Here is a 23,424-nt window from a genome sequence, read left to right as displayed (position 1 = left end):
ACCTCCTTAGTTAACTTTTGCCTTGAAACAAAGCACCTCAAAATTTAGAGGCTAAAACAATAATTATTTATTAGTTAACTGTTCTGTGGGTTGGCAGTTTAGGCTCAGCTGAATAGTACTTGTTTTGGTCTTGTTTGTTCTCATTTATATGAGGCAGTTGGCTAGCTTGAGTTTCTTCTCATGAGTCCAGGCTCCAAAAGTAGCAAAAGAGGGCAAGTCCAGTGTATAAGTACTTTTCAGGATTCTGGGTCATGTTTGCTAATGTCCCATTGGCCAAAACAAATCATATGGCCAACCCCAGTTTCAGAGAAGGAGAAAGGAACCAAAGGAATGTTCTACCTCTTTTGTTAGAGACAAGGTCTTGCTATGTTGCCCAGGCTGGATTTAAACTACTGGGCTCAAGCAATCTTCCTGCCTCAGCCTCTCTAGTAGCTGGGATTATAGGCATGTGCCACAGTGCCCAGCACAGTCCTACCTCTCGATGGGATATGTATCAAGGACACATTGCAAAGTATCAAGGACACATTGCAAAGGAATGTATGTACGGGAATGGGAGAAATGTGTGGCTATTTTGCAATCGACCAGACGTCTTCTACAAATCATATCCACCTTTTGTAAGAAACTTTGTATGACAATCCTAGCTAGTATTAACCTCCCCGTTCAATTTTTTGTATGCATTTGGCCCTTACAAATTGATGTAGGTTAACTTTTTCTATTTTTTCACCGTTTTTTTTTTTTTTTTTTTTTTTTTTGAGACGGAGTTTCACTCTTGTCACTGAGGCTGGAGTGCAATGGCACAATCTCAGCTCACTGCATCCTCCGCCTCCTGGGTTCAAGCAATTCTCCTGTTTCAGCCTCCCAAGTAGCTGGGATTACAGGCACCTGCCACCATGCCTGGCTAATTTTTATATTTTTGGTAGAGACAGGGTTTCACCATGTTGGCCAGGCTGGTCTCGAACTCCTGACCTCGTGATCTGCCTGTCTTGGCCTCCCAAAGTGCTGGGATTACAGGCATGAGCCACCGCGCCGGGCCCCTATTTTTTTTACCTTTTACATCCAGATAGTTACTGTTAATTTCTGTTTTTGTATTATGTGTTCTCATTCGAAGACTATTTTGGAAATAATTATTTTTTGAAATAATAACTTTTCTTCTCCTGATTGTTAACTCATTGAGGGCAAAGCTATGCATTATGCTTCTTTTTTCTCTTCCCTGTATTCATGACAATTTATTGAATGAGCATATGTTAAATTTTCAAATCAACTGTCCAGTTATTTGCCAGAGGACTATTTAGTTTCATTCAGCTGTATGGGAGGTGAAAGATATTTCATTTAGTGAAAGGTTCAATGGTAGGTATTAGGCTAGATGCTAGATGAGTAGAAGTGAATGAGTAGATGCTCTTGACCTCAAGAAATGTGTACTCTATTAGGAGGATGTAAATTGTGTGCATGCTTCTAAGGTTGTTTCTTTACTGCAAACCTATATTTCTGCTTCATGTTCAACTCACAGGTTAGCTGGCTTTTTTTTTTTTATTGTGTAGATGGGGCACTCTTCTACTCTCTCTCACACTGCTAGATTATTGTTGCCTAATCTATTCTATGTCTGGCTTTCTCTGTTTCTGGTTTATATAACTATTATCTGTTACTGTTCTTTTTATAAGATATATTAATCATGGTGTATATAAAACATACATGTGCAGTTTAAGGAATAATTATAAAGCCAGTGTTCAATAAATAAAATGTTGTCAGCATCTCAGAATCCCATTCCTGATCTCACCTGCCTTTTTTGTTTTGTTTTGTATTGTTTTGTTGAGATGGGATCTCCCTGTGTTGTTTAGGCTGGTCTCAAACTTCTGGGCTCAAGTGATCCTCAGCCTCCCTAGTAGCTGTGATTACTACAGGTGTAAGCTGCCTGGCTTTCACCTGCTTTCTTTACCCCAAAGGTATCCATTCTTATGATATTTGTGATAATAATATTTTTGCTTTTCTTTATAGACTTACTATCTATGTTTGCATCTCCATTTAACGTAGTTTAGTTTTGCTTATTTTTGGACTTTATGTAAAAGGGCTCATATTGTGTATATTATTTTGTCTTGCTTAATTTTTTTCAGTGTTGTTTGTGAGATTCATTCATGTAGTTCAGTATAACAATATTTTCTTCATTTTCTTTTTAGCATAGTTTTGCAGTAAGTGGAATAATGGCCCCCCAAAATGTTCATGTCATAATCCCCAGCACATGAATATGTTAACTTATGTGGCTGAAGAGATTTTGCATATATGATTAAATTAAGGCTCTTGCGAGAGGAGGATTTTCCTTGATTATCTGGGTGGGTCTGATGTAATCACAAGGGGGTGCTCATAAGAGGGAGGCATATACTTTGTCAGAGAGAGATAAGGAGATGTGACAATGGAAGCAAAAGTCAGAGAGAGATTTGAAGATGCTATACTACTGACTTTGAAGGTGGGGGATGAGGCCATAAACCAAATAATTCAGGCAAGCTGGGCCTGGTGGTGCACTTGTATTCCCAGCTATTTGGAAGGCGAGGCAGGAGGATCGCTTAGGCTCAGGACTTTGAGACTGCAGTGTGTAAGAATTGAGCCTGTGAATAGCTAGCTACTGCGCTCCAGCCTGGAGAAAATAGTGAGACCCTGTCTCTTAAAAAACAAAACAAAGCAAAGCAACAACAACAACAAAACAGAATTCAGGTGGGTTCTAGAAGCTAGAAAAGGTAAGGAAATAAATTCTCCCTAGAGCTTTAGCCCAGTAGAAGCCCAGACTTCTGACCTCTAGAGCTATTAGATTATAAATTTGTGTTGTTTTTGCCACTAAATTTGTCACATTTGTTACAGCAGCAACAGTAAGAAGCTGCTATATGAATATATATACAGGATGAATATACTATAATTTATCCATTCTTCTCTTGCTGGACATTTGGGTTATTTGTAGTTTTTACCATTTATGGACAATGTGACTATGAACATTCTTGTACCTGTTTGCTAGTGTACATGGGGAAAAAGTATTTCTAGGATGTATACCTAGTAAAGGAGTTGCTGAGTCACAGGGTATGCATTATCTTCAGCTTTCTTTTATAATACAATACAATACCATTTTCAAAGTACATTCCCCTGGCATGTACACTGGACGATTAGCAAGCAACGACAAGCAACAACAAAGTATATTCCTACTAGAAGTGTACAAAAGTCCTCACTTTTTAATTTAAATACTTTCTTCTTTGATATTAACTATGATAATGCTTCCTTTATATGGGTGAGTACTCAAAATATGCTTCAAGTTAAAACATATTTGAGAACTAATCTATACTTTTTTTTTTTTTTTTTTTTTTTTTTGAGACAGGGTCTTGTTCTGTTACCCAGACTGGAATGCAGTGGCACAATCATGGCTCACTGCAGCTTTGAACTCCTAGGCTCAAGCAATACTCCGGCTTCAGCCTTCTGAATAGCTAGGACTATAGATGCACACCACCACACCTGACTAATTTTTAAAATTTTGACAGACGGCATCTTATGTCGCCTAGGCTGGTCTTGAACTCCTGGCCTCAGGCAGTCTTCCCACCTCGACTTCCCAAAGTTCTGGGATTACAGGTGTGAGCCACCTTGCCTGTCCTAATCTGTACTTTCGCCAGTCTAAAAATAGTAGGTGGCATTGGTTTATTTTTATTCCCTTTTTGATCAACTAATTCTATTAACTTTATTTTAAAAGCTTTGTTTTTTTGAGACAGGGTCTCACTTTGTCATCTAGGCTGGAGTGCAGTGGCATGATTTTGGCTCACCACAACTTCTGCCTCTTGGGCTCAAGGAATCTTCCCACCTCAGCCTCCTGAGTAGCTGGGACCACAGGCACATGCCACCATGCCAGGCTAATTATTATTATTATTATTATTATTATTATTATTTTTTTTTTTTGTAGAGATGGGGTTTTGCCATGTTGCCCAGGCTGGTCTCATACTCCTGGGCTCAAGTCCATCTGCCTTGGCGTCTGAAAGTGCTGAATTTACAGTTGTGAGCCACCATGCCCAGCCAAAAAAAATTTTTAATTGAGGTAAAACGTGCAAATAAGATTTACCATCTTTACCATTTTATATGTACAGTTTAGTAACAATAAATACATTTATATTCTTTTTTTCCCATTTCTTCCCCCTTCCCCTCCCCTTTTCATCCTCTGGTAACCACCAATCTACTCTCTATCTTCATGAGATTACTCTTTTAGCTCTGGCATATGAGTGAAAACATACAACATTTATCTTTCTGTACTTGGCTTATTTCACTTAATGTAATGGCCTTCATTTCCATCCATGTTACTGCAAATAACAGCATTTCATTCTTTTGAATGTGTATACACATAGTGTATACCACATTTTCTTTATCCATTCATCTGGATAGACACTTAGGTTGATTCCATTTTGGCTGTTGTTAATAGTGCTGCAATAAACATGGGAGTGCAGATATCTCTCTGCTATATTGATTTCCTTTCTTTTGGATATATACCCAATAGTGGAATTGCTGGATAATATGGAAGTTCTATTTTTAGTTTTTTTGAGGAACCTCTATAGCGCCTCCATAGTGGCTGTACTAATTTCCCTTCCTACCAGCAGTGTATGAGGGTTTCCCTTTCTCCATGTCCTTGCCAGCATTTGTTATTGCCTTTTTCATATAAGCCATTTTAACTGGGGTGAGATGATACCATATTAATCTCTATTTTGTGAGGTTTTGATTTACATTTCTCTGATGATTAGTGATATTAGCATTTTTTCATATATCTGTTGGCCATTTGTATTTCTTTTTTTTTTCTTTTAATGAGACAGGGTCTCATTGTGTTGCCCAGGCTGGCCTCAAACTCCTGGGCTCAAGTGATCCTTCTGCTTTGGCCTCCCAGAATGCTGAGATTATAGGCATGAGCCACTGCTCTTGGCCCGAATGTCTTTTTTTTTGAGAAATGTCCATTCAGATCTTTTGCCCATTTAAAAATCAGATTATTTAATTTTTTTTGCTATTGAGTTGTTTGCACTCCTTGTATATTCTGGTTAACTCCTTGTCAGATGGATAGTTTGCAAATATTTTCTCCCATTCTGTGGGTTGTCTACTTTGTTGATTGTTTCCTTTGCTGTGCAGAAGCTTTTTAGTTCGATATAATCCCAATTATCTATTTTTGCCTTGGTTGCCTGTGCTTTTGAGATTTTACACAAGAAATCTTTGCCCAGACCAGTGTACTGGTGTGTTTCCCCAATGTTTTCTTCTAGTAGTTTCATAGTTTCAGGTCTTAGATTCAAGAAGTCTTTAATCCATTTTGATTTGATTTTTGTATATGGTGAAAGATAGGGGTTTTTCTATTACTAATAACTTTAAAAGCAAAATTATAACAATGCAAATGGTATAATTTAATTTGTAATCATATTAGTATGGTAATTTTCTTTTGCTGACAAAAATATTTTTATATGAATTTGATAAGTAGTATTTGTATAATAGGTTTCAATTCTGGGCCTCCGTGCAAATATGATAATTTTCTTTAATATTCAAGTGGTACAGGAACTGTTTTGGACAGTATTATGTCTGTGAATGTGACTGTTTCTCTTCTGTTGTTTAGGAAACATGCAGAATTACATAAGTAATGACTACTTTTTTTTTTTTGAGATGGAGTTTCGCTCTTGTTGCCTAGGCTGAAGTGCAATGGTGCGATCCTGGCTCACCACAACCTCCACCTCCCAGGTTCAAGTGATTCTCCTGCCTCAGCCTCCTGAATAGCTGGGATTACAGGCATGCACTACCACGCCCAGCTAATTTTGTATTTTTAGTAGAGACAGGGTTTCTCCATGTTGGTCAGGCTGGTCTCGAACTCCCGACCTCAGGTGATTGGCCTGCGTTGGCCTCCCAAAGTGCTGGGATTACAGGTGTGAGCCACCATGCCCGGCCAGTTTTATTGAGCACAGTCAGTATACTAGGCACTGTGATGAATAAACACTTTACATATATCTTAGCACTTTTAATGCTTAGTGATTGTCATTACCCTTTTTTTTAATAGATGAGGAAATTGAGGTACAGAGAAGTTAATTAATGGGCCCAATAGCCAGAATTTGAATCTAGGTACAGTGGTCTGTTCTTAATCTCTATTTTGTGAGGAGTTCCTGGAGTTAGAAGACAATAAACTTTAGTGTTATGTTAATATCTCAGATAATACTCTTTTAGGGAGTTCTTTTCATTAAGTCTTGTTTGGTCTGGCTTATGTTTCTTGAAGTTCCTATACAATTTAAAAGATATTTCCTGGCTGGGCATGGTGGCTCATGCCTGTAACCCCAGCACTTTGGGAAGCCGAGTTGGGAAGATCTCTTGAATTCAGGAGTTTGAGACCAGCCTGGGCAATATGGCAAAACCTGTATCTCCAAAAATTTAGCTAGGTGTGTGCCTGTGGTCCCAGCTACCTGGGAGGCTGAGACGGGAAGATCATCTGAGCCCAGGAGGTCAAGGCTGCAATGAGCTGGGATTATGCCACAGTATTCCAGCTTGGGTGACAGAGTGAGGCCCTGTCTCAAAACAAAACAAAAAACTTCCCTTTGTGCCTCTTATCATTCTTATTTTTGTTCTACTGTATCTTTTTTACTCTATTTGTATATGTGAATCTATATGACTTAAATTACATACAGTTTGGGGCCAAGTGTGGTGGCACAGGCCTGTAATCCCAGCACTTTAGGAGGCCAAGATGGGCGGATAGCACCTGAGTCCAGGAGTTCGAGACCAGCCTGGCCAACATGGCGAAATCCTGTGTCTACAAAAAATACAAAAATTAGCTGGGCATGGTGGCATGTTTCTGTAGTCCCAGCTACTTGGGAAGCTGAGGTGGGAGGATCACTTGAGCCCAGAAGGCTGAGGTTGCAGTGAGCCGAGATTGTACCACTGCCCTACAGCTTGGGCGACAGAGTAAGACCCTGCATCAAAAAAAAAAAAAAAATTATATGCAGTTTGATGTCTCATTTTGAGCCCTTTAATTAACTTCGCCAAATATCTATTGATTAACTGCAAAGCTCAATACTTGGTTATGGCAGAGGATAATCATTATGATATGGGTCTTCATCTTCAAGGAGTTTATAATCTAGGGGATTGTCAGTGTTTACTTATTAATTTGTTGGCTATTTTCTTAGTCTTTTTCTACCCAGCAAATTTTTTCAAATGACTTTTCACCACATGTTATTCTACATTTACAAGTTGAATCTCCATTTAGTATGTTCTGTCCGTATTTTGATCTTCTTTGGGTCTGTTTGGCAACACCTCCAGAATTAGCATCTTTGTCTGAATTTATTAGCATGCGATTTACTTCCTATGTTAGGTCATTAAGGATATTACCAAGGAGGAATTTATTTAATTTCTGTCTTACAGTATCTAGTGTTCTTGCACCAAGATTTTTTTTTATTGTAAATCTTACTGAAAAAATAAATATAAAATAATTCTTGGCAATATTGGTACTGTAGCTGTTATTAATTTTTCAGGTATAATCCATAATCTAGAACAAAAAAGGAACCTGTGGTCGTGCATAACTTTGAGAAACTATCACCCCATTACCAGTGAAGCCTGGTATATAGTTATCTATTGCTGCATAACAAATTATTCAAAACTTAGTGTTTTAAAACAACATTTATTACCTCACGATGTCTGTGGGTCAAGATTCTGGGTATGACTCGGGTGGATACTCTGTTTCAGGGTCAGTCATAGGCTGCAATCAAGGTATGCTGCAGCAATCACAAGACCCAGCTTGGGAGGGTTCTATTTCCAAGCTCATTCTGATGATTGTTGGCAGGATTCAATTCCTGTAGTTTGTTTGAGAGCCTCAGTTCCTTGCTAGCTATTGGTCTATTGTAAGCAGAATCATGTAATATTCTAGCAGAAGCTGCCTCAATTCTTTGCTATGTGGGCCTTTCTATAGGGTGATATGGCAGCTCGCTTAATCAGAGCAAGTAAGTGGAAAGAGCCAGAGAGAGAGAATGTGAGCAAGATAGATGTCACAGTCTTTCATAACCTATCTGGGAAGTAACATCCTATCACTTTTGCTGTATTCTGTTCATTAGCGGTAAGTCACTAGATACAGCCCACACTTAAGGGAAAGGATCAATAGCAGGAGATGAGGGTCATTGAGAGCCATTTTTTAGAAGCAGTCAGCCAAACCTGGGTGTCTTATAGAATTCCTGGTCTTTCTTCTAGTGTTTGGTTCCTAATTGGAACAAGTCTATTCTTAGATTTATTTCAGTGTACTGAAGGACTCCACCCATTTGTCACATGATTTTTCCACTGGTAATTTAGAGTGAGATAGTGAAAATTATTTGGCTTTTATAGTTACATCTGAGGAGTGCCTAGTAGTCTTATTTAAAATTTAAACTTTCTTTTTATTATGGTAAAATATACATAAGATTTTCTTTTTAAGCATTTTTAAGTGTACAATTCAGTGGCCTTAAGTACATTTCCGTTGTTCTGAAACCATCATTACCATCTATCTGTAGGACTTTTTCATTTTTCTAAATGGAAACTCCATACCCATTAAACACTAATTTTCCATACCTCCTCACCATGGCCCTTGGTAACCATCATTCTACTTTCTGTCTCTGAATTGATTACTCTAGATACCTATTATAAGTGGAATCATATAATATTCATCCATTTGTGCTGAATCATTTCACTTAGTGTGATGTCTTTAAGGTTTATCTGCATTTTAGCATGGGTAAGAATTCCCAGCCGGGCACGGTGGCTCATGGGCGACAGAGCCTGGGCAACAGAGCGAGACTGTCTCAAATAAAAAAAAAATTAAAAAGAATCCCTTTCTTTCTTTCTTTCTTTCTTTCTTTTTTTTTTTTTTTTTTTGAGAAACAGAGTGTCACTCTGTTGCCCAGGCTGGAGTGCAATGGCGTGATCTCTCTTCTCTGTAACATCCACCTTCTGGGTTCCAGCGATTCTCCTGTCTCCCGAGTAGCTGGGATTACAGGTGCACGGCACCACGCCTTGCTAATATTTGTATATTTTGTAGAGACAGGGTTTTGCCACGTTGCCCAGGCTGGTCTCAAACTTCTGAGCTCAAGCAATTCTCCCACCTCGGCCCTGCAAAGTGCTGGGATTACAGGCTTGAGCCACAGCGCCTGGCCCTGTTTGATTATTTGAGGAACTGCCGCATTGTTTTTCACAGTAACTGTCCCATATTATATTCCCACCAGCAATGCAGAATGGCTCTGATTTTTTCACATCCTCACCGGCACCTGCCATATTTATTTTTTATAATGGCCATATTAATGAAAGTGAACTGGTGTCTCATTGTGGTTTTTTTTTAATATACATAAGACGGAGTTTCACTCTTCTTGCCCAGGCTGGAGTGCAATGGCACAATCTCGGCTCACCTCAATCTCCGCCTCCTGGATTCAAGAGATTCTCCTGCCTCAGCCTCCCAAGTAGCTGGGGTTAAAGGCACCTGCCATCATGCCCGGCTAATTTTGTATTTTTAGTAGAGATGGGGTTTCACCATGGTGGTCAGGCTGGTCTCAAACACCAGACCTCAGGTGATCCACCCACCTTGACCTCCCGAAATGCTGGGATTACAGGTGTGAGCAACCGCGCCTGGCGGTGGTTGGTTTTGTTTTTTTTTTTTTTTTTTTGGAGATGGAGTCTCGCTCTGTTGCCCATGCTGGAGGGCAATGGCGCGATCTTGGCTCACTGCAACCTCTCCCTCCTGGGTTCAGGCAGTTCTCCTGCCTCAGCCTCCCTAGTAGCTGGGACTACAGACGTGCTCTACCACGCCTGGCTAATTTTTGTATTTTTAGTAGAGATGGGGTTTCACCATGTTGGCCAGGATGGTCTCGAACTCCTGACCTCAGGTGATCTGCCGGCCTCGGCCTCCCAAAGTGCTGGGATTACAAGCGTGAGCCACCGCCCCTGGCCCTCATTGTGGTTTTGATTTGCATTTCCCCTAATGATTAGTGATGTTGGGGCTATCTTTTCATGTTTATTGACCATTTGTATATCTTCTTTGGACAAGTGTCTATTCAAGTCCTTTGTTCATTTCTTCCAGGTTGTTATTTTGTTGTTGATTGAGTTTTAGGAGTTCTTTATGTATTCTAGATGTTAATCCCTTATCAGATATATGATTTGTAAATATTTTTTCCCATTTTGTGGGTTGTCTTTTCACTCTGTTGATAGTATTCTTTAATGCACAAAAGTTTTAAATTTTTTTAAATTAAATTCTTTTTTTTTTTTTAGAGACGAGGTCTCACTATTTTGCCCAGCTGGACTTGAACTTCTGGGCTCAAGAGATCTTCCCACCTCAGCCTCCCAAGTAGCTGGGACTACAGGCACATGCTACTGTGCCTGGCCAAAAGTTTTTAATTTTGATGAAGTCCAAATTTATTTTTTGTTTTGTTTTGTTTTGGTATTATATCCAAGAAATTATTGTCAAATCCATTGTCTGAATACATTACCCCTATGTTTTCCTCTAATAATTTTTTTTTTTTCAAGACGGAGTCTTGCTCTGTCGCCCAGGCTGGAGTGCAATGGTGTGATCTCAGCTCACTGCAACCTCCGCCTCCCAGGGTCAAGTAATTTTCCTGCCTCAGCCTTCCGAGTAGCTGGGATTACAGGCACGCACCACCACGCCTGGCTAATTTTTTGTATTTTTAGTAGAGATGGGGTTTCACCATGTTGGCCGGGCTGGTCTTGAACTCCTGACCTCAGGTGATCCACCTGCCTCGGCCTCCCAAAGTGCTGGGATCACAGGTGTGAGCCACTGTGCCCGGCCTTCCTCTAATAATTTTATAATTTTAGCTCTTAGGTTTAGTTCCTTGCTTCGAGTATGTTTTTGTATATGGTATGAGGTAGGAGTCCATCTTTTTTCTTTTACATGTGGATATCCAGTTTCCCCAACACCATTTGTTGAAAAGACTTTCCTTTCCCCATTGAGTGATCTTGGGACTCTTGTTGAAAATCATTTGACCATGTATGGGAGAGTTAAATATTTTAACTTTTAAAAAGTTTTCCTTCTAATTGTAAAAATACATGTTTTCTGTAGTAAATTTACAAAAGAGGAATTCCCCCATCCACCAGAAAATAACCATACTACATAGAAATAACTACTGTTTTTTTTTGGTGGGGGGATGGAGTCTGGCTCTGTTTCCCATGGAGTGCTGTGCCACGATCTCGGCTCACTGCTGCAACCTCCGCCTCCCGGGTTCAAGCGATTCTCCTGACTCAGTCTCCCGAGTAGCTGGGACTACAGGCACGCACCACCATGCCCAGCTAATTTTTGTATTTTTAGTAGAGACGGGGTTTTGCTGTGTTGGCCAGGCTGTTCTCAAACTAGTGACCTCAAGTGATCGGCCTGTGTCAGCCTCCTAAATTCCTGGGATTAAAGGCATGAGCCACCATGCCCATCCCTATAACTACTGTTAATAGTTGGTAAATTTCAGTTCAGGTTTTTTCTGTGCATAATTTATTTATGTGTACACATTTTTAATAGAAATGGGATCATACATATGTACTGTTTTATGTTTTTAATTTAAAACATAAAGAACTTTCCTAGGCTGGGTGCGGTGGCTCATGCCTGTAATCCCAGCACTTTGGGAGGCTGAGGCAGGCAGATCATGAGGTCAGGAGTTTCGAGACAAGCCTGACCAACATGGTGAAACCCCGTCTCGACCAAAAACACAAAAATTGGCCGGGCGTGGTGGTGGGTGCCTGTAATCCCAGCTACTCAGGAGGCTGAGGCAGGAGAATCACTTGAACCCGGGTGGTGGAGGTTGCAGTGAGCCGAGATCATGCCATCGTACTCCAGCCTGGGCAACAAGAGTGAAACTCCATCTGAAAAAAGAGAAAATAAAAGTTTTATTTATTTATTTATTTATTTTTGAGACAGAGTCTTGCTCTGTCACCCAGGCTAGAGTGCACTTTTCTTTTTTCTTGAGATGGAGTTTCGCTCTTGTTGCCCAGGCTGGAGTGCAGTGGCGTGATCTTGGCTCACTGCAACCTCCGCCTCCTGGATTCAAGCGATTCTTCTGCCTCAGCCTCCTGAGTAGCTGGGAACTACAGGTGCCCACCAGCACACCTGGCTAATTTTTTTCTTTTTTTATATGGAGTCTTGCTCTGTCACTAGGCTGGAGTGCAGTGGCAGATCTCAGCTCACTGCAACCTCCGCCTCCTGGGTTCAAGTGATACCCCTGCCTCAGCCTCCCAGGTAGCTGGGATTACAGGCACGTACCACCACGCCCGGCTAATTTCTTTGTATTTTAGTAGAGACAGGGTTTAACCATGTTGGCCAAGATGGTCTCGATCTCCTGACCTCGTGATCCGCCTGCCTCGGCCTCCCAAAGTGCTGGGATTACAGGCGTGAGCCACCATGCCCGGCCACACCTGGCTAATTTTTGTATTTTTAGTTGAGATGGGGTTTCACCATGTTGGCCAGGCTGGTCTTGAACTCCTGACCTCAAGTGATCCGCCTACCCCGGCTTCCAAAAGTCCTGGGATTACAGGTGTGAGAAACTTTTTATGTTTAAATGTTTTATAAATTGGCCAGGCACAGTGGCTCTCACCTGTAATCCCAGCACTTTGGGAGTCTGAGGCAGGCAGATCACTTGAGCTCATAAGTTCGAGACCAGCCTGGGCAACATAGTAAAACCTATCTCTACAAAAAAAAATATGAAAAAAATTAGCCAGGCAAGGTGACATGTGCCTGTGGTTGCAGCTTCTCAGGAGGCTGAGGTGGGAGGAATGCTTTAGCCCAGGAGGTGGAGTTTTCAGAGATCTGAGATCACACCACAGCACTCCAGCCTGGGTGACAGGGCGAGACCCTCTCTCTCTCCCCTGCCAAAAAAAATTCTACAAATTGCTTTTTAAATTTAGTTTTTATTATTAGAGCTTTAACAGCACATAATTTTAAAAGTTTAATGGTTATATACAAGTTGTTATTAAAAAAGGAGTCTTCTGGCTTCTCCACTGTGTCCCATTTTCATCCTTTGGGAATTATTCACTTTCAGTACTTTTGGTATTTACCTCCACATCTTAAACTAAGATGCTTGTGTTACTGCTGATTAATTTTTCAGTTGTAGTCATTATCTACCAGCTTTCCACTATGGACGATGATTTAACTTTTTCACTGCCCATCTCATTCCTACTACACATGCACAGTTAGATCCTTTTATTTTTCCAATAATGTTATATCTTAATTTTGGTTAGGCCAGTAGTCAGAGTTTAGGCCAATACTCAGAGTTTAATTTTGGTTAGGCCAGTACTTAGAGTTTAAGTTATTATGACTCTTGTCAATGCTTTTTTTTTTTCTTTTTTTTTTTTTGAGACAGAGTCTCACTCTGCTGCCCAGGCTGGAGTGCAGTGGCACGATTGGCTCTCTGCAACCTCTGCCTCCCGAGTAGCTGGGACTACAGGTGCATGCTACCGTAACTGGCTATTTTTTGTATTTTCTTTAGAGACGGAGTTTTGCCACGTTGGTCCCGAACTCCTGATCTCAGGTGATCCTCCTGCCTCAGCCTCCCAAAGTGCTGGATTACAGGTATCAGCCACTGCACCTGGCCAGAAGTGCAGTATTTTCTGTTTGGTCTGGTCATGGATCAGTTATGGCAAAATGAGTGGTTTAAACGACCATTATCATGACAACTTGAACCTTGATTACTCATTTGAGGAGTTGTTTGTCATCCCCTTACCCATTTACTTGAGAAGGCCGTCATAAGCAGTTAGCCTCAACATCCCTGGCTCAGCCTCCTACGTAGCTGGGACAACAGGCACGCACCATCACACCTGGCTAATTTTTTATACTTTTTATAGGTATGGAGTTTCACCAAGTTTTCCAGGCTGATTTCAAACTCTTGGGCTCAATGGATCTGCCTGCCTTGGCCTCCCAAAGTGCTAGGATTACTGCCATGAGCCACTGCGCCTGGATGGTTATCTCTTTTTTTAAGAGTAGTGAAGCTGATTGGAAGTTCCGTGTGTGTGTGTGTGTGTGTGTGTGTGTGTGTGTGTGCCACTACTGGTATAAGTTCAGTTTTCTCAGATTCATTAAATAAGTTACCTCTTGTACATCTTCTGTCCAACTTGCAAATTTTTATCATTGTCTCCTGTCTTGTATGGGTTTTCCTTGTGAATTTATTCAAAGAAAAATGCCTAAAACACATCATATGTTCTCAATAAATACTTGTCGAATGGATGAATGTTGCTATTGTCCTTCCAAGACCGGCTAATCAATAATGGCATCCTTTCCTTTTAGCCCAGACTTTGCTTCAGGATCCTTCTCAACTTAATGTGTCAGGCTGCCCTGGAGATCAGATCTTTTTCCCACCCTGTCTAAAAGGCTAGGGAGCATGACTTACTCATCTCGTATTTCCTTCAGCTATTGTCGGGGTTCTTGTCAAATGTTTGTTTGTTGAAAGAGTGATTGGTAAAATTTCAGATAGTAGAGTATTAAAAAGTGTTCACTCATTCAAATATATACCATAAATCAAGGTTATTAATAGTAAAAAAAAAGATTATAGATCTCTATTACATAATCTAGCCATTCCCAAACTCTCAGGACGTCTTACTAATCTTAAAAATTATTGGTACTCTAAATATTCTTTTTCTTTAACATAGATTTATATCTATTGATAGTTACTATATTAAAAACTAAAAGTGGCTAGGTGCAGTGGCTCACACCTGTAATCCCAGCACTTTGGGAGGCCGAGGCGGGTGAATCACGAGGTCAAGAGTTCAAGACCAGCCTGGCCAACATGGCGAAACTCTGTCTCTACTAAAAATACAAAAATTAGCCAGGTGTGGTGGCAGGCGCCTGTAATCCCAGGTACTCGGGAGGCTGAGGCAGGAGAATCGCTTGAACTTGGGAGGCGGAGGTTGCAGTGAAATGAGATCGTGCCGCTGTACTCCAGCCTGGGCGACAAGAGCAAGAATGTCTCAAAAAAAAAAAAATCTAAAACTGAAAAATTAAAAAATTTTTAATACTAGTAAACCTATTACATGTTAAATCTTTTAGTTTTATTTATTTATTTTATTTTTTTGGAGACAGGGTCTCACTCTATTGCCCATGCTGGAGTGCAGTGGTGTGATCATGGCTCACTGCAGCCATTGACTTCCTGGCGTCTAAGTGATCCTCTTGCCTTAGCCTCCCAGTAGCTGAGACTACAGGCACGTACCACCATGCCTGGCTAATTGTTTTTATTTTAATCTTTTGTAGAAATGGGGTCTTGCTATGTTGCTTAGGCTGTTCTTAAACTCCTTGCCTCCAGCGATAGTCCTTCCTCAGCCTCCCAAAGTGCTGGGATTACAGGTGTGAGCCACCATGCCTGCCCTAAAAGTTGTATATTTACATTTAGGTCTGTGATACATTATGAGTTACATTTTGTGTAAAGTGTGAGATTTAGACGGGTTCTGTTTTTTACATATGGAAATACAATTGTTTCAACATAATTTGTTGAGAAGACTATCTTTTGTGTATTATTATTATCACTATTATTATTATTGTTTGGAGACAGAGTTTTGCTCTGTCACCAGGCTGGAGTATAATGGCACGATCTCAGCTCACTGCAACCTCTGCCTCCCGGGTTCAAGCAATTCTCCTGCCTCAGCCTCCTGAGTAGCTGGGATTACAGGCATGTGCCACCATACCCAGCTAATTTTGTATTTTTAGTAGAGACAGGGTTTCTCCATGTTGGTCAGGGTGGTCTCGAACTCCTCACCTCAGGTTATCCATTTGAGGCCTCGGCCTCCCAAAGTGTTGGGATTACAGATGTGAGCCACCACACCCGGCCTATCTTTTCTGTGTTGAATTGCCTTTGCATCTTTGTCAAGTATCATTTGGCCCAGAATAGGCAAATCCATACAGACAGAAAGATTTAGTGATTGCCAGGGGCTGAGAGAAGAAAGGAATGGGGAGTGACTGCTAATGGGTATGGGGTTTTGTTTTGGGATGGTGAAAATGTTCTGGGATTAGATAATGGTAATGGAATCTTTTTGATGGCCAGGTGTGGTGGCTCACACCTGTAATCCCAGCACTTTCGGAGGCTGAGGTGGGCAGATCACAAGGTCAGGAGATCGAGACCATCCTGTCTAACACGGTGAAACCCCGTCTCTACTAAAAATACAAAAAATTAGCCGGGCGTGGTGGCAGGCACCTGTAATCCCAGCTACTTGGGAGGCTGAGGCAGGAGAATGGCGTGAACCCGGGAGGCGGAACTTGCAGTGAGCTGAGATCCTGCCACTGCACTCCAGTCTGGGTGAGAGAGCGAGACTCCGTCTCAAAAAAAAAAAAAAAAAATCTTTTTGATGTATACATTCTATTTTTTTTCTTTCTAACTTTTATTTTAGGTCCAAGGGGTACATGTGTAGATTTGTTCCATGGGTAAATGTGTGTCTTAGTGGTTTGGTGTACAGATTATTTTGTCACCCAGGTAATACACATGGTATCCAGTAGGTAGTTTGTTGATCCTGACCCACTTCCTACCCTGTACCCTCAATGGACTGTTTTTCTGTTTCATGTGTTTATATTTCTGTCCTTTTGCAGATAGCTCACTGATCTGATTACTGTAGCTTTATACAGTAAGACTTAAAATCATATAGTGTGTTTCCTCCAACTTTATTTTTTAATAAAGATTTTGGGTAATTTTTGCTTATCCACGTAGATTTTAGAGTCATCTTATTTATATGAAACATTCTGCTTAGATTTCAATTGGAATTGTGTTAAAACTGACAGTTTGTGTGAACTTTGTTTTTTTAGATGCCCTTTATTAGGTTTAGAAAATTCTCTTCTATTCCTAGTTTGCTGAGAGTTTTATACCATGAATGAATATTGAATTTTGTCAAATGCTTCTCCTGTATCAAATGATAGGTCATGTGGTTTTCATTTTTAGACTATTAATCTGCTGTACTGCATGAATTGATTTTTGAATATTGAGTCAGCCTTGCATCCCCAGGATAAACCATACCGGACTGTGGTGTATTATTCGTTTTATGTATTGCTGGATTCAGTTTGCTACTACTTTATGAGGAATTTTCGTGTTTGTGTTTATAAGGGATATGGGTCTCTTATTTTTTGTTTTCTTTTTGAGACAGGTCTCACTCTGCTGCCCAGCCTGGAGTGCAGTGATGGTATATTGGCTTACTGCAACCTTGACTTCCCTGGGCTCAGGTGATCTTCCCACTTTAGCCTCCTGAGTAGCTGAGGCTACAGGTGTGCATCACCATGTCCAGCTAATTTTTAGTATTTTTTGTAGAGATAGGGTTTCACCATATTGCCTAGGCTGGTCTCAAACTCCTGGGCTCAAGAAATCCACCCGCCTTCGCCTCCCACAGTACTAAGATTACAAACATGAGCCACAATGCCCTTCCTTTGACTAGTTTTAATATCAAGTTAATGCTGGACTCATAAAATGAGATGGGAAGTGTTTTTTCCTCTTCTTTTTTGGAGAGATTGTATAAAATTTGTTTCATTTTTTCTTTAAATGTTTAGTAGAATTTGCCATTGGAAAAAAAACCTAGGCCTGTATTAGTCCATTCTCACACTGCTAATAAAGACTTACCTGAGATTGGGTAATTTGTAAAGAAAAAGAGGTTTAATGGACTCATAGTTCCATATGACTGGGGAAGCCTCACAATCATAGTGAAAGGCAAAGGAGGAACAAAGGCACGTCTTACATGGCAGCAGGCAAGAGAGCGTGTGCAGGGGAACTGCCTTTTATAAAACCATCAGATCTCGTGAGACTCACTCACCATCATGAGAACAGCATCATGGCAGTAACCGCCCTCATGATTCAGTTACCTCCCACTAGATCCCTCCCATGACATGTGGGGGATTATGGGAACTACAAGATGAGATTTGGGTAGGGACACAGCCAAACCATATCATGCCCATATTTTTTTAGTAGGACTATTAAGGAGGTCCCTTTCACCTTGGGTGAATTGTGGTAGTTTGTAGTTTTTGATGGTTGTCTGTGTTCACTTTCTGTGTATAATGTTGTTCATTATGTTTCCTAATTATATATTTATGTCTGTGGAGTCTATAGTGATAACCCCTGTTTCATTCCTAATATTGATTATTTGTGAGTTCTTTTTTCCCAGATTTCCTAAAAGGTTATAAATTGTATTGATCTTTATAAAGAGCTGGCTTTTGGTCTCATTGATTTTTTTTTTCTATGACGTTTCTGGTTTTAATTTCATTGTTATTATTTTGTCTTTTGTTTCCTCTGCTTGTTTTGGGTTTAGTTTTGTTTGTCTTTTCCCCCTAGGTGGAAGCTTATAGTTTTAATTTGAAACTTTCATGCTTATTTTCAATTTAAAAATTATTTTAATATTATATATATATTTTAAGAGACAGCATCTCTGTCACCTAGGCTGGAGTGCAATGGAGTGATCATACCTCATTGGAGCCTCAACCTTCTGTGCTTAAATTATCCTCCCGCCTCAGCCTCTTGAGTAGCTAGGACTACAGGCACCCACCACATGCAGTTAAGTTTTTTAAAAAAATTTTTGTAGTAACAGGGTCTTGATAGGTTGCCCAGGCTGGTCTTGAACTCCTGGCCTCAAGTCCTCCTGCCTTGGCCTCCCAAAGTGTTGGGATTATAGGCCTAAGCCACTGCACCTGGCCTCATTTTTCATATAAGCTTTCAGTGCTATAGTTTTTCCTCTAACCATTGCTTTAGCTGCATATCATATGTTTTATTTTCCTTTTTGTTCAATTCAAATATTTTCTAATTTGCCTGGGGACTTTGTCTTTAACCATGGCTTATTTGGAACAGGCATTGGCAAACATTTTGTTTTTTTTTCTTTCTTTCTTTTTTTTTTTTTTTTTTTTGAGATAGAGTCTTGCTCTGTCACCCAGGCTGGAATGCAGTGGCATGATCTTGGCTGACTGCATCCTCCGCCTCCCGGGTTCCAGAGATTTCTCCTGCCTCAGCCTCCCAGGTAGCTGGGATTGCAGGCACACACCACCACGCCTGGCTAATTTTTGTATTTTTAGTAGAGACAGGGTTTTACCATGTTGACCAGGCTCGTCTTGAACTCCTGACCTCAGGTGATCCGCCTGCCTCAGCTTCCCAAAGTGCTGAAATTACAGGCGTGAGCCACCGTGCCCGGCTTCTTTTTTTTTTTTTTTGAGACAGGGTCTTGCTCTGTCATCCAGGTAGAGTGCAGTCTTACAATCACAGCTCACTGCAGCCTCAACTTCCTGGCTCAAGAGATCCTCCCACTTCAGCCTTCTGAGTAGCTGGGACCACAGATGAGTGCCACACACCTGGCTAATTTTTATATTTTTTGTGGAGACAGTGTCTTGCCATGTTGCTTAGGTTGGTCTTGAACCCCTGAGCTCAATCAATCCACCTGCCTCGGCCTCCCAAAATACTGGGACTACAGGTGTGAGCCCCCGTGCCCAGCCAAACATTTTATTAAAGGTCCAAATAATAAATATGTTAGGCCTAAGTGTAATACCGTCTGTGTTGCAGTTATTTAACTCTGCTCTAGTAGTATAAAATCAGCCATACACAACATATAAATGAATGAGCATGGCTTAGTTCTAATAAAGTGTTATTTATATAAAAATCAGGCACCTTGCCCTGTTGTTATAGTTTAATTTCCAAGTGTTTGTATTCTTGTTATCTTGCCGTTATTGATTTCTAGCTTAATAACATTAAGCTAGAATATGCTAGCTTGTTATCGGAGAGCATAGTATGTATGATTTCCGTTCTTTTAAATTTGCAAAATTTGTTTTGTGACCTGGGATATTATATAGTCTTTTGGTGTGCGTTCCTTGTGAGTTTGAACGTGTATTCCACTTTTGTTGGGTGGAGTGTTCTGTAAATGTCAGTTCCAGTTGTTTGATGGTTGTGTTTGATTAAGTTCACTGACATCATCTGGGTGTCCTATAATTCGCTTTAATTCTGTCACTAATTGCTTCAAGTTAATGCAGACCTCACAGGTTACAGGGCTCAGTCCCACAAAGCTGCCTTCACTTCAGACTGGAGCCACAAGCCACTCAAATTTTCCCTGGTTGAGTATAAGTTTGGGCCTTCCCACAATCCCCTTGGGTTTAATAATTTACTTAGAATGACTCACAGAGTTCATGAAAGTGCTATACTTAAAATTACCTTTTTATTATAAAGGATACAAATGAACAATCAGATGAAGAGGACTATATGATAAGTTTGTAAGGCTCCCAAAGCACGGGAGCTTCTCTACTTGTGGAGCCAGGGTGCACCACCCTCTTGGTACATCAGTATGTTCACCAACCAGGAAGCTCCCTGAGCCTTGTAGTTCAGAGTTTTTTTTTTTTTTCTTCTTTTTTATCCAGCTGAATTTAAGATTTACAGAGTTTTTAATATACAGAGTTCAGGGCTGGGCACAGTGGCTCATGCCTGTAATCCCAGCACTTTAGGAGACTGAGGTGGGAGGATCGCTTGAGTCTAGGAGTTCAAGACCAGCTTGGGCAACATACCCAGACCCTGTCTCTACAAAAAGTAAAATGAGCTGGGTGTGGTGGCACATGCATGTAGTCTAGCTACTTGGGAAGCTGAGATGGGAGTACTGCTTGAGCCCAGGAGTTTGAGGCTGCAATGAGCTATGTTTGCACCACTGCACTCCAGCCGGGGCGACAGTGAGACCCCATGTCTTAAAAAAAAAAAAAAAAAAGTCAGGCATGGTGGCTCACGCCTGTAATCCCAGCACTTTGGGAGGCCGAGGTGGGTGGATCACCTGAGGTCAGGAGTTCAAGACCAGCCTGGCCAAACATGGTAAAACCCCCATCTCTACCAAAAATACAAAAAAATTAGCCGGGCGTGGTGTCGCACACTTGTAATCCCAGCTACTCACAAGGCTGAGGCAGGACAATCGCTTGAACCCGGGAGGCGGAGGTTGCAGTGAGCCAAGATTGTGCCAGTGCACTCCATCCTGGGCAAAAAGAGTGAGACTCCATCTCAAAAAAACAAACAAACAAAAATAGCTTATTATGTAGGCATGGTTGATTAAATCATTGGCCATGTGATCACTAGTAACTCTTTTCCTGGAAGTTGGGAGGTGGAGATGAAGGTTCTAGTCATGTAGTCATATGCTTTCAGGTGACAGCCCCCATCCTGAAGCTTGGAGTCACTTCATTAGCATAACAAAGGCATTCATATCACTTAGGAAATTCCAAGCACTGCCAGGAATTTGGAAATGAATACCAATTCTCTGACACCAAAATGTAAGATAGGAAAAAATACTGTTCTTACTACTATACTGAATACGTCTGGCAAATGACAGAGAAGTGCAATTTGCTAGAATGGCTCTCAGAACTCAGGAAAACACTTCATTTATGCTTACTGGTTTATTATCTAATAAGGATATAAATGAGGATACAGGTGAAGAGATACATAGGGCAAAGTCTGGAAGGATCCTCAGAGCAGGAGTTTCTTTCCTCATGAAGTTAGGATACACTACCCTCACAACATATGGATATGCTTATTGTCTCATGTCCATGTGAAGAGGCCACCAAACAGGTTTGTGTGAGCAACAAGGCTGTTTATTTCACCTGGGTGCAGGTAGGCTGAGTCCGAAAAGAGAGTCAGCAAGGGTTGTGGGATTATCATTAGTTCTTACAGGTTTTGGGATAGGCGGTGGAGTTAGGAGCAATGTTTTGCAGGCAGGGGGTGGATCTCACAAAGTACATTCTCAAGGGTGGGGAGAATTACAAAGAACCTTCTTAAGGATGGGGGAGAAACAAATCACAATGGTGGAATGTCATCATCTAAGGCAATTTTCACTTCTTTTGTGGATCTTCAGTTGCTTCAGGCCATCTGGATATATACGTGCAGGTCACAGGAGATATGGTGGCATAGCTTGGGCTCAGAGGCCTGACATTCCTGTCTTCTTATATTAATAAGAAAAATACAACAAAATAGTGAAGTGTTGGAGTGGCGAAAAATTTTGGGGGTGGTATGGAGAGATAAGGGGCAATCTTTCTCAGGGCTGCTTTAAGTGGGATTGGGGTGGCGTGGGAACCTAGAGTGGGAGAGATTAAGTTGAAGGAAGATATTGGGGTAAGGAGTGATATTGTGGGGTTGTTAGAAGGAGCATTTGTCGTATAGAATGATTGGTGATGGCCTGGATGTGGTTTTGTATCAATTGAGAAACTTAACGGAAGATACAAGGTCCGAATAAAAGAAGGAGAAAAATAGATATTAAAGGATTAAGAATTGGGAGGACCCAAGACATCCAATTAGAGACTGCCCAAGGGGGTTTAGCGTAATTACTTGCTTGGTTGGTGAGTTTTTGGGAAAAGACCATTAGTCCGTTTTACCTTTCCTGAAGATTGAGGACAGTAAGGGGTATGAAGATTCCACTGAATACCAAGAGCCTGAGAAACTGCTTGGGTGATTTGACTAATAAAGGCCGGTTTGTTATTGGACTGTATAGAGGTGGGAAGGCCAAACTGAGGAATTATGTCTAACAGAAGGGAAGAAATGACCGCGGTGGCCTTCTCAGATCCTGTGGGAAAGGCCTCTATCCATCCAGTTAAAGTGTCTACCCAGACCAAGAGGTATTTTAGTTTCCTGACTCAAGACATGTGAGTAAGGTCAATTTGCCAGTCCTGGGCAGGGGCAAATCCCTGAGCTTGATGTGTAGGGAAGGGAGGGGGCCTGAATAATCCCTGAGGAGTAGTAGAATAGCAGATGGAACACTGAGAAGTGATTTCCTTGAGGATAGATTTCCATGATGGAAAGGAAATGAGAGGTTCTAAGAGGTGGGCTAGTGGCTTATAACCTACATGGAAGAGATTATGAAATGAAGACAGAATAGAATGGGCCTGTGAGGCTGGAAAGAGATATTGTCCTTGGTCCAAGGACCATTTGTCTTGTGTGAGAAGAGATTGATAGGTGGAAACTTCAGTAGGAGAGTAAATAGGAGTGACCAATGAGAAGGAGAAAAACTGGCCATGAGGGACAGAAGTTGGAACGCTAGCTCCTTCTTTAGCTACCTTATCAGCATAAGTGTTGCCCTGAGCGATGGGATCTGATGCCTTTTGATGGCCCTTGCAGTGAATGACTCCAGCTTCCTTTGGAAGTAAAGAGGCCTTGAGAAGAGTTTCTATTAAAGAGACATTAATGATGGAGGACCCTTGTGTAGTGAGGAAACCTTTCAGCCCATAACAGCATGGTGGTGCAGGATATGGGGTCAGTATAAATATTGATGCATAGTCCCTTTGCAAGAGTGAGGGCCCGAGTTAAGGCAATGAGTTCGGCTTGCTGAGAGGTAGTGGAGGGGGCAGAGCAGTAGCCTCAATGATAGATGTGGAAGCTACTATAGCATAGCCTGCCTTTGCTTGTGAGTGGCGATTAGGCCTGGTGGAACTGCCATCGATAAATCAAGTGTGTTCTGGGTGAGGAACAGGAAAGAAGGAAATATGGGGAAATGGAGTGAATGTCAGGTGTA

At 41.1% G+C, this 23,424-nt stretch overlaps 1 protein-coding gene across 5 annotated transcripts in view; it reads left to right on the top strand.

The window, feature by feature from the left end:
• Positions 1-23,424, top strand: part of TTBK2 (tau tubulin kinase 2) — a 172,989-nt gene that overhangs the window by 9,005 nt on the left and 140,560 nt on the right. Inside the window, exon 2 of one of the 5 annotated variants that reach the window (XM_063698500.1) lies at positions 13,452-13,534. The exons of the other annotated variants lie outside the window; for them this stretch is intronic. The gene's annotated coding sequence lies outside the window, so the exon portion shown is untranslated. The remainder of the gene's footprint in view (positions 1-13,451; positions 13,535-23,424) is intronic. 5 annotated transcript variants of the gene reach the window in all.

This window comes from Gorilla gorilla, chromosome 16 (genome assembly GCF_029281585.2).
Source record: "Gorilla gorilla gorilla isolate KB3781 chromosome 16, NHGRI_mGorGor1-v2.1_pri, whole genome shotgun sequence".
NCBI lineage: Eukaryota > Metazoa > Chordata > Mammalia > Primates > Hominidae > Gorilla > Gorilla gorilla.
Note: the sequence above shows the minus strand (reverse complement) of the source record. Positions and strands in the feature narration are given on the sequence as shown.